This window comes from Astatotilapia calliptera, chromosome 10, assembly GCF_900246225.1.
Source record: "Astatotilapia calliptera chromosome 10, fAstCal1.2, whole genome shotgun sequence".
In the NCBI taxonomy this organism is placed as follows: Eukaryota; Metazoa; Chordata; class Actinopteri; order Cichliformes; family Cichlidae; genus Astatotilapia; species Astatotilapia calliptera.
In genome coordinates this window covers 14,488,684-14,503,603 of record NC_039311.1, presented here as the reverse complement: position 1 = coordinate 14,503,603, position 14,920 = coordinate 14,488,684, and the positions used below count along the sequence as shown (strand labels likewise).

Genomic DNA, 14,920 nt, shown 5'->3' with positions numbered 1-14,920 from the left:
TGCAGCTTGTTTCTTTGTGCCAAAGAACTCCACGGCTACACAAAATCTATTAAAAACACATAAAAGCGCAATAGCACTATGTGATTCAATTAAGTGATCAAAACCACAATCAGCAGCTACAATCAATTACAACCAGTTTGAGTAAAAGCGTTGAGCGACAGTAGATCTGAAGGATGCTTATACTGCACGTCACATAGCGCGCGTCTGATGAAACTCACTATATGTTTGATTTTGAAAAGGAGGGTGTTGAGTGAATGTTGAGATGTCTGCGCTTAAAATTCAAAAAATGTCCCAAAGTCACCCCATCTCAAGAAGAGGGAAAAAAACACAAAGAAATGGAGGTACTGTACTGATCCAGTCAGATCTAATGAGTCAGTCTCCAATAAAAACAGCCTGCTGTCAATAATTTCCACAGTTACAGCTCCCGGGCTTTACAATAAAACACAAAATAGCTAATTTGTCTGAAAGAGGAAATAATCTTTGTTGTGTCAAACTGAGTTTTTTCTCATTTAAGGATGTTTCTCCACCAGGAGTAGAAGCATTTCACGCAAGTTTGGCCCAATTTCATCTCTGTCACAGAGAGAAATATAATGTGTGTTTGAGTCTGCTGGGAATTACAGCCTTTACTGGGTATCCTGCAGATGAGGGACTGCTACAGTTAGCTATATCTGCTAAAGGTAGATGTTGCAAGAAAGAGTGCATTACAGCAAATAAATCAAAGTTTTTCCCTAAAGCATGAGAAGGCTTCAGGCTGGAAGAATATCCTTCTGATAGACGGGTTTATCATGGGAATAGGAAGGTCATAAAAACTGACACCCTCCTCACAAGATGAATTGCAATTTGCCAGGGTCAGGTATGGCGTGTCAGATGCTTCACAGGCTGTATATATGCGGTCAACACTAGCTTGCTTTGATGTTTTAAAAAAAACATATTAGTATTTTGAGACACAAAGTAACAAGAAGGTATGTGCTACTAAAAGACATCGTGCACATAAGTGTTGTGCTGCAAGTCCTGTATACTCATTACGAGCCATTTTCACTCTAAGATATCACTACAATGTGTGGGCAGGTAGTATAAATAAATCTTGAGCAGGAGAAATTTCATATTATAGCGTATGACAAGTGCACAGTTTGACTGGCTGAATTTAAGCATGAGTTCTCAAAGTTAAAAGAGGATGAGCTGACATTTGAATATAAACCTAACTTCAAACAGTTAATGACATCTATATGAAACATCATTTCTCAAATAATCACACTTTTAAGTGCACTGGTTATGCCAAATGCATCCTTCTGTACGCGTATCTGAGCTGTGTGTCCCGTTAACCCACACCCTTTGCTCTCAACAATCTTACCAACACTCAACATTTCTGAAGCAGCATTAAGCCAACAGAGACAGGGTGGATGAAACATGCAAATCCTTATTTCCTGGAGGGACTAGTCAAGAAATGTAATTTTGTTGCACTTGTTGGAAAAAATATTTAAGCTGATTCAGCACAAATCTTGGGTATAAGTAAGTCTTGTCATGGATACTGTTAATTTCAAACTCCTACTAACATGAAAATAAAAAAAGAAGCATCACAGTGCTTTAAAAAACTCAATTCAGCCCAAACGCTGTGATAAATGGACTTACATAGCGCTTTAACATACTATCTGAGCAGTCAGAACACTTTAACCATTATACACAAGTTGATGGTTTAGGGGCGACTCATTGTGCCCACGAATACTTTAACATGTAGAGTAGAAGATCCAGGAATTGAACCAGAAACCTTCTGATTAGTAAACGACCTGTTCTACTTCCTCTAATTTTCTTTCTGTGAAGATTTTGATCTTACTGAATGATATCACCGATTTATTGCTGACTTTAAAAAACAAAACACAATAACAGTTCAATGAATTACATGCTTCAGAACACAAATTAGAGTCCTCAATGCATGTGTGTGTGTGTGTGTGTGTGTGTGTGTGTGTGTGTGTGTGTGTGTGTGTGTGTGTGTGTGTGTGTGTGTGTGTTTGGACCTAGGTCAGCTACTCCCTGTTCAAATAGGCCTCACTATTGATCACAAAATAACGACGTCTCAATGTCTAAGCAAGGTGCTTACAGTTAAGCTTGTAAATTTTAATGGCTTTCCTCACTGGGTAACATGCACTTTCTTCATTAAAAGCAACAGGCCAATTACCCATCAGGGTCAGAATCTGGTCTGGGAGCCACTCGGGGTGCTCAATTAATCTCGTTTAGTGGTGCCCCGAGCCAATTTGATGGCAAAACCAGATACATTATACACTTCTCTCTTCCACCACTGGAAGAAGACTGGTACATGGAATCTACCAAGGTCTGTCTGCACTGTCACTGGTTCACGTGGCAGAAAACAATAGCCTTTCTTTTCATCTGCCCTAAATTTTTGAGCTCTTGTTGTTCTTTTTTCTGACAACTAAAATTATTTTGCTGTCATACTTTTCTGTCTATAAAAAAACATTGAATAAGTAGTGATACCATAAAAGTAGGACGCATACAGCATAATTCTTACATGCATACATCTAACATGATGCAGTATATTGCTATGGTGAAGTGAAACGCCACCAAACATCACTGACATTTTATTATCAATACAACGGCAAAGAGACACTGCTGTACTGTTTGCTTTTGATCATCATACATAATCGTATCAGTTAAATACACTCACTGGCCACCTTATTAAGTATACCTGTTCAGCTGCTTGTTTACACAAATCCCTAATCAGCCAGTCACATGACGTAAACCCAATGCCTTCAGGCAGATGACCTGCTGATGTTCAAACCGAGCATCGGAATGGGGAAAAATGTCATTCTAGTGACTTTGAACAGGGCATGGCTGTTGGTGCCAGATGGGCTAGTCTGAGTATTTCAGAAAGTGCTGATCTACTGGGATTTTCCCACACAACCATCTCTAGGGTTTACAGAGAAAGGTCCAGAAAAGAGCATTTTTGAAGCATGAGAAAATGCGTTTTGGATGCCAGAGGTCACACAGCAAACTGCTTGGAGGGTATAGAAAGGCAACAGTAACTCAGATCCACTCGTTACAACCAATCTATGCAGAAGAACACATTGAACCATGAAGCAGATGGGCACATTGTGGGCCCCTTTGTACCACCTGAGTCTGAATACCACAGTCAACCCGAGTACTGTTGCTGTCCGTCCCTTTATGACAACAGTGTAGCCATCTTTTCATGTCTACTTCCAGCAGGATAATACACCATGTCACAAAGCTCAAAACATGGATGTGCAGCTGATAAATCTGCAACCACAGTGTGATGCTATTATGTCAATGTGGACCAAAATCTCTGAGGAATGTTTCCGGCACCTTGTTGAATCTGTGGTATGAGGAATTAAAGCAGTTCGGAAGGGAAAATAGTGTCACACCTAGAACGAGCAAGGTGTACCTAAACTAGTCGGTGAGTGTACATGAAACTACTAGTACACAATTTTTTTTATCCTTACATATATCATCTTCAAGAATTCTGGTTTGTTTTCTCAAGTTTCACACCTACAGTTGTATAGTCCATTTAAATGGAAATCTGGTTAATTTCCCCCCTTGGTGTGGTTTGTTTGTGGTTTGTTTGAACACAGTCTTTGCACTCGGACCAAAACAACCACACCAAGAGCCTTTGGAGGAGGTGGTTTTGGTACGGTTCCAAACAAACTCCAGAGCAGTCCATTTATGGTTTGAATGTGATTTGATTCACATCTGAACGAACTACCAGACACACGTTACAAGTCTGAGCTAAAAACATCCCGTAGCCACGTACGCTTCTATTCTAATTGTGGGAAAGTACTATAGATGTGGAAAGGCCCAGCAACTAGCCGTGAAATTAACGTAAATTCTGTTTTCCAATAATCCAGAATGCAGCACCTTCTTCATCTATTTACTTTTGTTGCTCCCGCCCTTTGGAGTTCACAAACCAAACCACAGGAAAAAGCTACAAATTTACAAACTCGTCAACTAATTCCGACCAGAGAAAACCAACAATAGGTGTAAAAGTGACCTAAAATAATGCTCACTTTATAAACTACCACAGATATACAATCACAGAACTATTTACTTTGCATCAGACATTCCAGGTAGACTGAAGGTTATATGACAATCTCTATGACTAAAGCCTTGGTCATAAAGTTTTTGTTTGTGAATTAAATAAAAAAATGAACTAAAGTTCAACCTTAATGAATATTCAGTGTGTTGATAGCTTTTCCAAATCACCACACACAAATTTGGGGAGAAAAGCCAACTGCTGTAGACAGTGGAGATGGGGAATAAAGCTGCACATTTTCAGACAATCTCTCCCGAGTAAAACACAGCTTGAGATAGAAGTTCATACCCCGACCTCTTTCTCCAGTAAGAGGCGCACAGCTGGTCAATCATTGTGGGAAGTGGGTGGACGAGACACATTACAAATGCACCATGTTTTACTCCAGCCTACACAGCTGGTGCTAATGAACGTACTTAAAAGTAAACATTGTTCAAAAATCTTATGGATAAAATGTAAATTATTACAACACAGCCCACAAATTAATAGTTATTTTTTAACATCTGCTGGTTTTTCTTCTTTTCTTGCAACACATAGTTCAGACATATACTGCAGAAATGCATCAAGGACACAAATATGCAACAAACATGACAAATACAGCACACCAGCTTATGTCAGGAGGTTTGAATGCATGTATGTGTGCGTGTGTGTACGTAGACATCTTTGTGAGGACAGAAAATTGGCATGCCACTATACTTGTAGGGACCACCAGTGACTTATGGGGACAAAATGCCCATCCCCTCGAGTTTGAAGGCATTTTTGAGGCTCAAAATGTGGTTTTAGCGTCAGGGTTACAATTAGGTTATAGTTAGATTTAGGCTGAGGGTTAGGGTTAGGCATTCATTCTTGACGGTTAGGATTAGGGTAAGCATGATGTCAATTAGATGTCTTCACTAAGATATGAAAAGAATGTGTGTGCGTGCGTGCTTAGGACAGACAAATTGTGAGTGGGTGAGTGGCAATAAAATTTAAAAAAAGCACCAATTCAAAATATAAAAAAGGCATGACAGGAAGAGACAGTAGGTGTGGGTATAAATGTGGCGTGGCGTTTGACAATTCAATTGCGGCAACAAGGAAAAACAACACTATTATCTATAGCCGATAATAATATTAATAAATGTTATATTCCATCGTGCTGAGTGAAGGTTTTTTTTTAAGTCGTGAGAAATAAAATGATAATAAATAATAAAATAGCCTGAGTGCTGCCGAATAAAAGAAAATAAATAAAGGAGAAAAGACAGTGCAGGGACGTGTTGCACACTGAAAACGCAATGTTGGCCCACAGAGCTGCTAAAGCAGAAAAAGGAGGAAGCGAGGCGACCACGAAGCATCCGAATAAATATAAACATAACAGGTAACAGGTAGAAATGTGAGAGATGTGGCGATGACTCAAGAGTTGATGCAGAGTACAGAAAAAATAATACCAAAGTGGCCTGTGAAAATAAGAGTATTACATTTCCATTCAGCAGACAGAAAATTTGTTTAGTTGGGAGAAAGAAGAAAAAAGAAGCAAAGAAAAAAAATGGAAAGAAAGGAGGGATCCAGTATCAATCTCATGTAATTGGCTCAGTAATTGTTACAATAGACATTTGTATACATTATAAGGATGATATTCAACACTTTTGTTTTGTGGTCTAGCCTTATGATCCCTATGGTGAGAATAAAGATGAGTTACCAAATGACTTATGTGGAATGTCACTGCTGCTGGTATCCTAGTCTATAATCACAAGCCACTGGCACTGATCATTAAAAAATGAGAGTAATGGGGTTGCCACATAAAACCTCCAATCCAACTTCCTCTTCCTAACAGATTAGATACTGTATTCTCTTAAATGGAACATTTGGGATCACATCAGGGTCACAACCAGCACTGCACTGCTAAAGAAATTCAGCATGAATGACTTGCTGGTAGTAAAAGTCAACCTGATACCCTGGGGAAGGACAGAGAAGTGGTCAGAGAGGCTACAGGTTCAGCAATTACTGCCTGAACGTGAACAGATTTCACACACACACACACACACACACACACACACACACACACACACACACACACACACACACACACACACACACACACACACACACACACTCAGGCTTGCTAGGGATAGGACTGAACTGTTTTTCTTGACTCCACAGCTGACACCAAACAGGAGGGATCATAGTGATACTCAGTATTATGTCAGCGAACACAGCGGTGAGCTTAAAGCAATTTTTTTGAATCTGGATAAACCGAATAAGCAGGTGAAAGAGCAAAACAGGAGTTCGACTGCGAAGTTACCAAAAGGAAAATGCTTAAGAATAACCTGCAAGAGATTGCAAAAAAGTGAGCCTGATATTCTGTTGCATGGTATGTTTCATTTAATCATACATGGAGTCTGTGTTTGCTTGTCACTGAGGCATTTAGACGGAGCTCAAGGTCTTCTTGTCTTCAAGTATGCCTCTGTTGCAGTGATTGGTTTCTTTTTCACGCTTCAGTGAACTGCAAATGTTTCTGAAATTATTCCTCTTATCTAGAATTTATCCGAGCAGGTTCTTGGGTTACAATGACAATGAGTCCTGCATTTGCACCTAATGTACCACATGGTTATTTTTCTCCAGCTGTTTAGCTCTCTCTTTTCATCCATCATTTTTTTCTATTAGACGACCAGTGGAGGTTGAATATTCAGCCATTCTCCAAATGGAGCCTGCTAGACTATGAAAACAATTCCAATAGGCCTATAGAAGCAAATGTAAGGAAAACTGCACTCAATATGCATGCCCAATCTACTTGTGGCATGGGTCTGTGCACCTAGTGAAAGCACTCTGGCAAATATTGACTTCCTACTACACCTCTGTAATCCTCTGAGTGATGCTGGAAGCAAAATTAGGCATAAATTCGGATATTAATTACCAAAGTGAATTGCAAATATCTCATTAAGTATTTATGTTGATGTAAGATTCCATTCTAGAAATAGTCTCTATTAGGGTGATGGGGGTTATTTGGAGTTACTCTGAAGTACTGTGCAAAAGTCTTGAGCCACCCCTCATTTCTTTATATTGTGCCTGGAAAAGGACAGCTATCTCTTTAAACGAAATAAATAGAAATATAACAGAAAAGGCAAAAACAAAGTTTCTACAATGCTAGTAAGGTTGACCGCCTTTATAAGGCAAGTTCCCTCATTTATTAGTCTTCAGGAATAATTCTCCGGGCTTCTTGAAAGATATTCAAAGCTCTTGTTTGGATGTAGCCTGCCTTTTTGTTCTGTTCTCTGTCGAGATGATCTGCTTCAATAACGCTGAGTTCTGGGCTCTGGCGAGGCCATGCCATGCCTGATAGTGTTCCACTATGGGTTGTTTTTTTATACCCAGGTATGATTTCACTGCACACTGCCAATGTTATGCTAAAAAATAAAGCTGTTGCCAGTCAGCTTTCCAGATGGTAATGCATTATGGATCATAATCTGATAATACTTTTATATGCTCATAATTCCATCAATTTTGACAAAAATTCCAGCACCAGTGGCTGAAAATGTAGCCATCATCTATGACAGAGCCCCCGCACTGTTACAGGCTATAAATACACATTGTTGAACATTCTCTCCTGATGACAATTTGAACTAAAACATTCAAATTTGGATTCATCACCAAATAAAACCTGTTCAGGTTTGGCATACTCCAGTCTTTTCTCCCTGTTTCCCTTCCTTAAGAATGGCTTCTTGACAGCCACCCTTCCACTGAGACCATTTCTGATGAGGCTTTAGGGAACAGCAGATGGATCAACTGAAGGGCCAGATGCATCTTTAAGGTCTTTGCTGGATATTTTCCCTATTTCTTAAGGACATGACTTTTAGATATTGCACCATTGCAGACGGTTTTTGAGGCCTTTCACTTCATCTTTTATCCTCCAACTGTCCATTTTTCCATTTTTCTTGCATTTGTTAAAAACACACTGCACTCAATGATGAGATATGCCAGGTTTTGGCTAACAGCTCTTTGGGAATCACCTTGTTGGTGCAAAAATACTGTTTCATGCTTGTCAAACTGTGTTATCGTTCCATACAACTACGTTTCTATACAACTAAAGAAAAAGGAACAAATGATGTGTGTTTGTGACAGGCTGCTAGAAACAAATTGTAAAGATACAATTTAAAGTTGGTTCTTCGGGTGTCTGTTATGTGTGGACACAACACTGATTCATCACATTGAGTAAGCTGTCTGTTTTTTGCTTGAATGATAAAAAATTGTGAAAATAAAAGTGGTCAGGTACAAGAACTGGGATGAAAATGAATAAAGTTAAAAAAGCAGCAAACACCCAAAGAAAAGCACTGATATTTAGAACTACTGCTCAAGACCACTTTAAAACATTGCAAAAAAAAAAAGTATTTCTCATTGCTATTAAATTATGAATAAATGAGTAATGAAACAAGACTTTTGCACAGTGCTGTACCTTCTTTGTTACAGCACAGTCAAACCTGCTGATATTTACAGTAAGTGCAAAGGAAGATTTATCCCAGCTTTTTCAAAGAATGCTCTAATCTAAGAAAGCATATTGAAATTTGTGGCATGCACCAGACTGTGGAGGCAAATGCTAAACGATATAAGATTATTTAATGCTGCTAAAAACCCTTCCACATAATTCTGTCTGTTCTGTGCCTATTAAGTTCATGGTCTTAAGTTTGGCTGTCATGCACAGCAGCATTTCTTCTGAGTGAAGAAACTACACGAAAACCTGAGCAGTGAGCGCAGAATTACTCTAAATTACAGACGGAAACAATGACACCAGTAATGATACACACTTTTAATTAACCAATTTTGAAGTAAAATCTAATCTGGCCTGGTGTGAAACAAAGACGAGTTTGACCTACATACACTAGGAATTTTTCTTTGATCTAGTTTGGATTGAAGATTGAAGCTCTCCTTTTAAAATACATTGTCATTAATTGCGTTTTGGTTTTTTTTCCTTTTTTTGCTTGTTGCCATTTTAGCATAGGTTTTCATAAATGGAAGAGCTGTAGACAAAAAAAATTGTTTTGCTTTGTTTGTTGTCTCATAATGAATCATTAATGTATCTGTCTAGTTGCATGTTTTAGTAATTACAGAGTGTAACAGCGAATTGATTCCTTCAAATAACCGTGAGACACAGATGGATGCCTCTTTTCAGACGTTTGTTCCTCTATGGGGAGACAAAAAAAAAAAGGAGTGCTGGTATTTATCAGGAATAGTCTGTAGTTGAGTAACTCAGACATCAAGGGACCGTCTTGTTCCGCACACTGAGATAGTACTGCTGCATACAGCAGCAGACAAAGAGAGTGAGCAGCCATGTTTTTTTAAAGCTCAACAAAAAGTCCACAGCGTGTCAGCACTTTTGCTTCCAAAATAAAAATGGACAATTTTCTAACAGACTTGAAAAAAATCTGAGCTTGCGGGGTTTTTAAATATATCTAAAAAAAAACTATTTCCATCCATCTTTCAAGGCAAAAATATGATCTTTATCTTATGAATATACATTTTAAGGAATAAAAAAAGATACTACTACACAGTCAAATCTCTCCTAAGCCAGTGGTTCTCTCGCAGTAGATAAAATTCAGCACAGAGACAGACGGTAGACACGCAAATAAACAGACACGACTGCTTTTAAAAGCACAAGCACAAAGATAACATCAGGGTGAGGCTGTTTGATGCCATAAATGTGATCTGAATCATCAACTATCTCATTAGCAGGTCACACTTTGTGTGCCTCAAAGGATGTGCTCAACATGACTTCCCTTCATACTGCACTCTTCTTCACCTTCTTGCTTCTCCTACACCACCATATGCAGCCCTTATATCAAGTCACATGACTAACAGTAGTTTGAAGACTAGTTTTTCCACAGTGAAACGAGCGAGAACGCACATAGGAGACCAGCTAAGTCAAAGACAGATTTTACTTCACAGATATGCATCAGTAAGATGATTAATTCATTACTCGATAGACAGAAGAGAAAAAAAACACCCAATCGATAACATTTATTTCATTCAAGTCTGTCCCATGTGATATTAAGCAGAGTATCTTCAAATAACATTCACAAAAGTGTACACATTCATGTAAATTTATGAGGATAAACCATCAACACTCATGAATAATTATAAATCTTTCTTGATGTATAAGCTCAAGGAGGTTCTGGTCATTTGCAAAAAAAGGGGAAAATTCTGCTGCACTGAAATTCAAGTTTATTAATAGTATATGAATGCAAATATAAGCGAGGGGTAGGCAGCAGGGGGTTGTCACTCAGGCACTCATATTGCCTGGGGACCTACAGCAGTTACAAGGACAGCACCCGCCCTCCACCCTACAGCACCCAGGACGAAGCCACAGAAGGTTGCTCAGCTGTGTGGGATCACTCAAACAAGCTGCTACCTCAGTCTGGCCCAGATGAAGCTTTTTTTTTCCTTTTATTTTTACTGTGTTTACTAGGCGCCTATATAAAAGTGGCCTCAGTGAGTTGTTGCTGGGTTTTGGGTTGGAATGAATTCTTCCTGTGTTTGCATGCCAACGACTCCTCAGTGAATCCCCACCAGCCTCAAAGAGAAGGTTTTCTTAATTAAGACTTGCATTATGAGATATTCAACCCCTCATTTCTGTTTTTCTTTGGTTTCTTTCAGTGTCTTTCACAATGAAGAAGATCTATCTTCAATTTTGAAAGATCCTGCTTTACCCTCCCTTATAAGCTTAACAAATTTGCCACATCGACTTTTCTCATTCCAAGCCAGGAAATGCTATAATTGAGGCTATGTCATGATACACTCCAACAATTTCCAGAAATAAAGCCAAAAATGTGACCTTTTAAAGTCATTTTGATGACACATGTAATGGATGCTGTTACTCTGCAGAAAATTTTGTTGAGCTGTTTTCCTTGTACGATACTAAAAGTAGGATCTAAATCCAGGAACGCTCCACCCGTTGAAGTTGTAGCTGTTTCTATATGTTGTCACTTTCTGTGGTCCCTGAATTTTGATCACTTTACCGGGCACAACATACAATCTGCAGGCATACATGACAACCACTGCAATAAACCACATGTGCAAGGGCATTACATATGCTAATGTAGACTGTGTTTTTGAATTTTTAAGCTGAAAAGCAGATTCAGTATTGTTGAATGTAAAAACACAGCAATGCAAAAATCCACATCAGAAAAGATCCTCTCAACTAGAGGGGTCGGAAGGTAGATGGAGAGAAAGTGAAGACATAATGGGACCAAGTTTAGCTGCAACCTCATAAACAGAAATGGAGGTCTGCTAGGAATCAAAAGAGTAAAAAAGACTAAGTTCATACTAAAATCACTCATAACCAGAGCCTTCACAGATTTGATGCGGTGCTCAAAAGCAGAAAAAATATACAATATATAGTCTCACATTACATAATCTACCTAATTTCATCAATTACACATTTATTAAAAAGGACTGAAATGAAGCTGAGACAACACAAAGGAGGGAAAAAAGGAATAGCTGAATGCTACTGACAGCAGGCTCACCTGCTCACAATGACAAAGCTAACATAACATGGTAATCTGCAATGCTGCCTACATTCATCACCTTAGCCTGGAGACCTAGTAGTTTAAATTAAACCCAAAGTATTGTTGAGGCTGATAAAACTGCAAATTAAAAAAAAAAGTACTGAACACACAAACGAGCTAGAAGTAAAATGCAATGAAAGTCACGGTAAATCACAAAAAACTGCAAATGTAAAGCGCAGGCTGGGGGCTAAAAAAGTGAGTACAAATCATCCTCTGGAGACCAAGAATGTGCAATGTAAATGCTCTAACCGTTACCCATCCAAGAATGTTGACCCATATTCAGTTTCTTAAATGTATATTTAGAATGTTTCATTAAAGCCACTTCATTTTACTTAATGCCACGACTTTTACTGAAGCTCTTTAGATAAAAGCAGAGTGAATGTCTCACGAATTTCAGCCCTTGTTATGTGGCCGCGTTTCACTCGACTCATCCTTGAATTTATGGTTAACAGTGGCTCCATTACCTTCCAAAGGTCAAGTTAAATTACTTTGCAATATTTGCAACCAGTGCAGGTTATTTGTGAGGTGAGCGAGTGAGTAATTTGACAAGGGTGTTTATTTTCTTCTCTTGTTTTTTTCTGCTACACCTACTGGGTAGGTGTACTTTAGAGAAGTCCGCAGCTTTTAACAATAAAAATCAAACTCTCTTTAATATATTTCCGTGATCGTTTTCCACTTTGTTTGAAGCATAGATCAAATACTAAATGTTACTGAAAGTGATTTTTTTATGGTTGAAAGACATGAGCGTGACAATACTAAAGCGCAATTTCCTGGACTTTGAATAGCAATAAACTGTGGCAGCTTTGGACATTATGCACTGAATGCCTTTTATGTTGTTTGTCTGACATGTGGTTTAGATTTAAGGACATTTAAAAGCTTTTTGTTAACCACTTCCACCCCCCTCAGTTAGTGGATAGTATCAATTATTTGTATTTTTTCCTTTCAATGGAAGGTTTTCTTTTATCAGAGAGCAATACTTCCGGTGTCCCCCCCTACTTCCAGTCTTTATGCAAACTATAATAGCTGCTGATGACTGTGGCTTCATATTTCCTACACACATAAAAGTGACATTACTTTTTCCATCAATAAAATAAAAGCTAATAAGCAGATCTACACATGCATTTGATGGTCAAATGCTCAAGGGGTTCTCATTTTCCATTTATTAAATGCAACAGTGTGTAAACACTCCCAGCTTCTAATTTGGTGTCATCCAATTATCATCCCCAGAGATACCGTTTTCCTCCCAGCAGTGTGCATGAGACACTTAGGTGAGTCTCTTTCTCTTCACACGCGTTACCTTTTTGTCACTCGGCTTTTGTTTTAAGCCACTGTTTGCTCACTTAACACAGTTCCTCCTGTTTGTAACCCAAACGTAATGCAGAGATGATTATTTGGTAAATTGGTAAATGGAACATCCTGGTGTTCTTTCATGCATTTTGTGGGTATCTGTGTTGCTGTTCCAGGTTCTCAGCGCTCCTAGTGGCATCCATATTTTTCCACACTGCATGACAGTGTCCCGACTTCAAATGTATGTCATGTTGCAAACAACACGTTCTCTTCTTCTCCCAGCTTTATGAATCTTACATTTCATCCCTTCTACTTTTTCCTCAGTACTTTTTTTTTTGGAGGCAGCTTCCTTGGAATGAGTCAATCTTTTATGATGGGCATGCACTCATCTATAGTGGCTTGTGTAACATGAAACTTTAATTACTCATACATGACATCTAGGCCTACTTTTTTTATGATGAGGACACATCATCTACTTTGGCAGGTGGGCTAAGGGAGAGAATCGAGGTATTTCATCAGCAATGAGGGACTGCTTATTTTTATTTTATGTGTTAACAAAAAGTGTCAGGTTTGCAGTGTACGTTTTTGCAGTTGGCTATTGACGGTGATGAATTAAAAAAAAAATGCAAGAACTGATGCTGCACTGGTGAGATGGACGCCGTTTAGTTGCTGATTCTGCACCTGCTAAATAAAAGATGAGCTGATAAACAACATGGTTCATATTGAACGTCAGTATTAGACTTATCAGGTGCTTCTCCTATCTAATAACCTCATTTTAGATGGTATTTTATAGCAGCGTGCTTGCTCGTGTTAACATTTAGAGAAAGGGTCATTGGCTGTCTTGTTATATCAAAACTAATATGAGAAAAGTGACACAATTCTCAAATCTATTTTTTGAGTGTACACTGCAGACTACACACTATAGTAGATTTAGAACAATTTACCATTTTAAAATCTTTCATTTTTATGGGTGTTTTTCTTTAAATCTTGAAATGCACTGAATTTTACAATTTACGATAAAATTCTGACAAATGAGCTGGGGATAAAATGACCGGGACATTTCCCATTATTTAAATGGATTTCTTTTTCAGTGTAGATAATCAGCAGCAACAGGCTAACTTCACTTAGTGCAAAGCCTGGAGCAGTAGTTTTATGGAGCCTAGACAGTAGCTGACAGCAAAATAATTTTCTACAGTTTGGTTTCATACCGACTAAGTGCAACATGTCTTTTAGGGGAGCTTTACAGAGAGGTGCTGGAAGGAATATTTTGTTACCTCTGAAAAGAGCCAGGGTAGCCATTTTCCACCTGTTTCCGCACTATGTGGTAAGATAAGTTAGCTGGCTGCTGGCAGGAGTTTCATATTTACTGTAAAGACATGAGAGTGCTATCAATCTTCTCATCTCACTCTCAGCAAGAAAGCAAATAGGCAAAGCATTTCCAAAAGCACGGAATTCTTTTTTTAATGCAGCTGCATTTGGACTTTGGTATGCATTCTGTTAAATGAAAAACGTTTTAAAGAAAAAAAAAATGCTTGTAGTCCTCAAACAGACACATCGTCAAATATGTCTTTCTGAATTTTCTACCAGCCTAAGGTATCACATTTGTGCCTTTTCAAGCTAGAAGCGTTTGCTATTGAGATTTTATGTGTGCTTTGCTTTTCTTGTATTTGTGGAATGCTTTTTTAGCTCAGCTGCAAGCTTGAGCGGTACAATCACCGCCCTCATCAACATCTGCATCCGCACGACCGTCACCCTTGCCATTAGGCATATACTCCTCATCATCAACAAGGCCGTCATTATCCTCATCTTCATCAACCACTTGATCCTCTTCTTGACCGTTAACTCATATCTCTGCGTCAGCTGTTATCCCCCTGATTTATATGTTGCATAATTCAAAGAGATGTATAAACGTTCCAGTATTTTCAGTGCTAAAAACGAGATGTTTGTGGCTGCGCCGGTTGCTTTTATCAGACATGAAAGCAACCTTTTGAAAATATTGATTTTAATTGTAAATATTCCACAGAAACAATCAAGCCACTTTCGTAGC

General features: G+C 38.6%; 1 protein-coding gene across 11 annotated transcripts in view; it reads right to left on the bottom strand.

The window, feature by feature from the left end:
* Positions 1-14,920, bottom strand: part of LOC113031125 (neurexin-2-like) — a 128,164-nt gene that overhangs the window by 103,903 nt on the left and 9,341 nt on the right. The window lies entirely within an intron of this gene.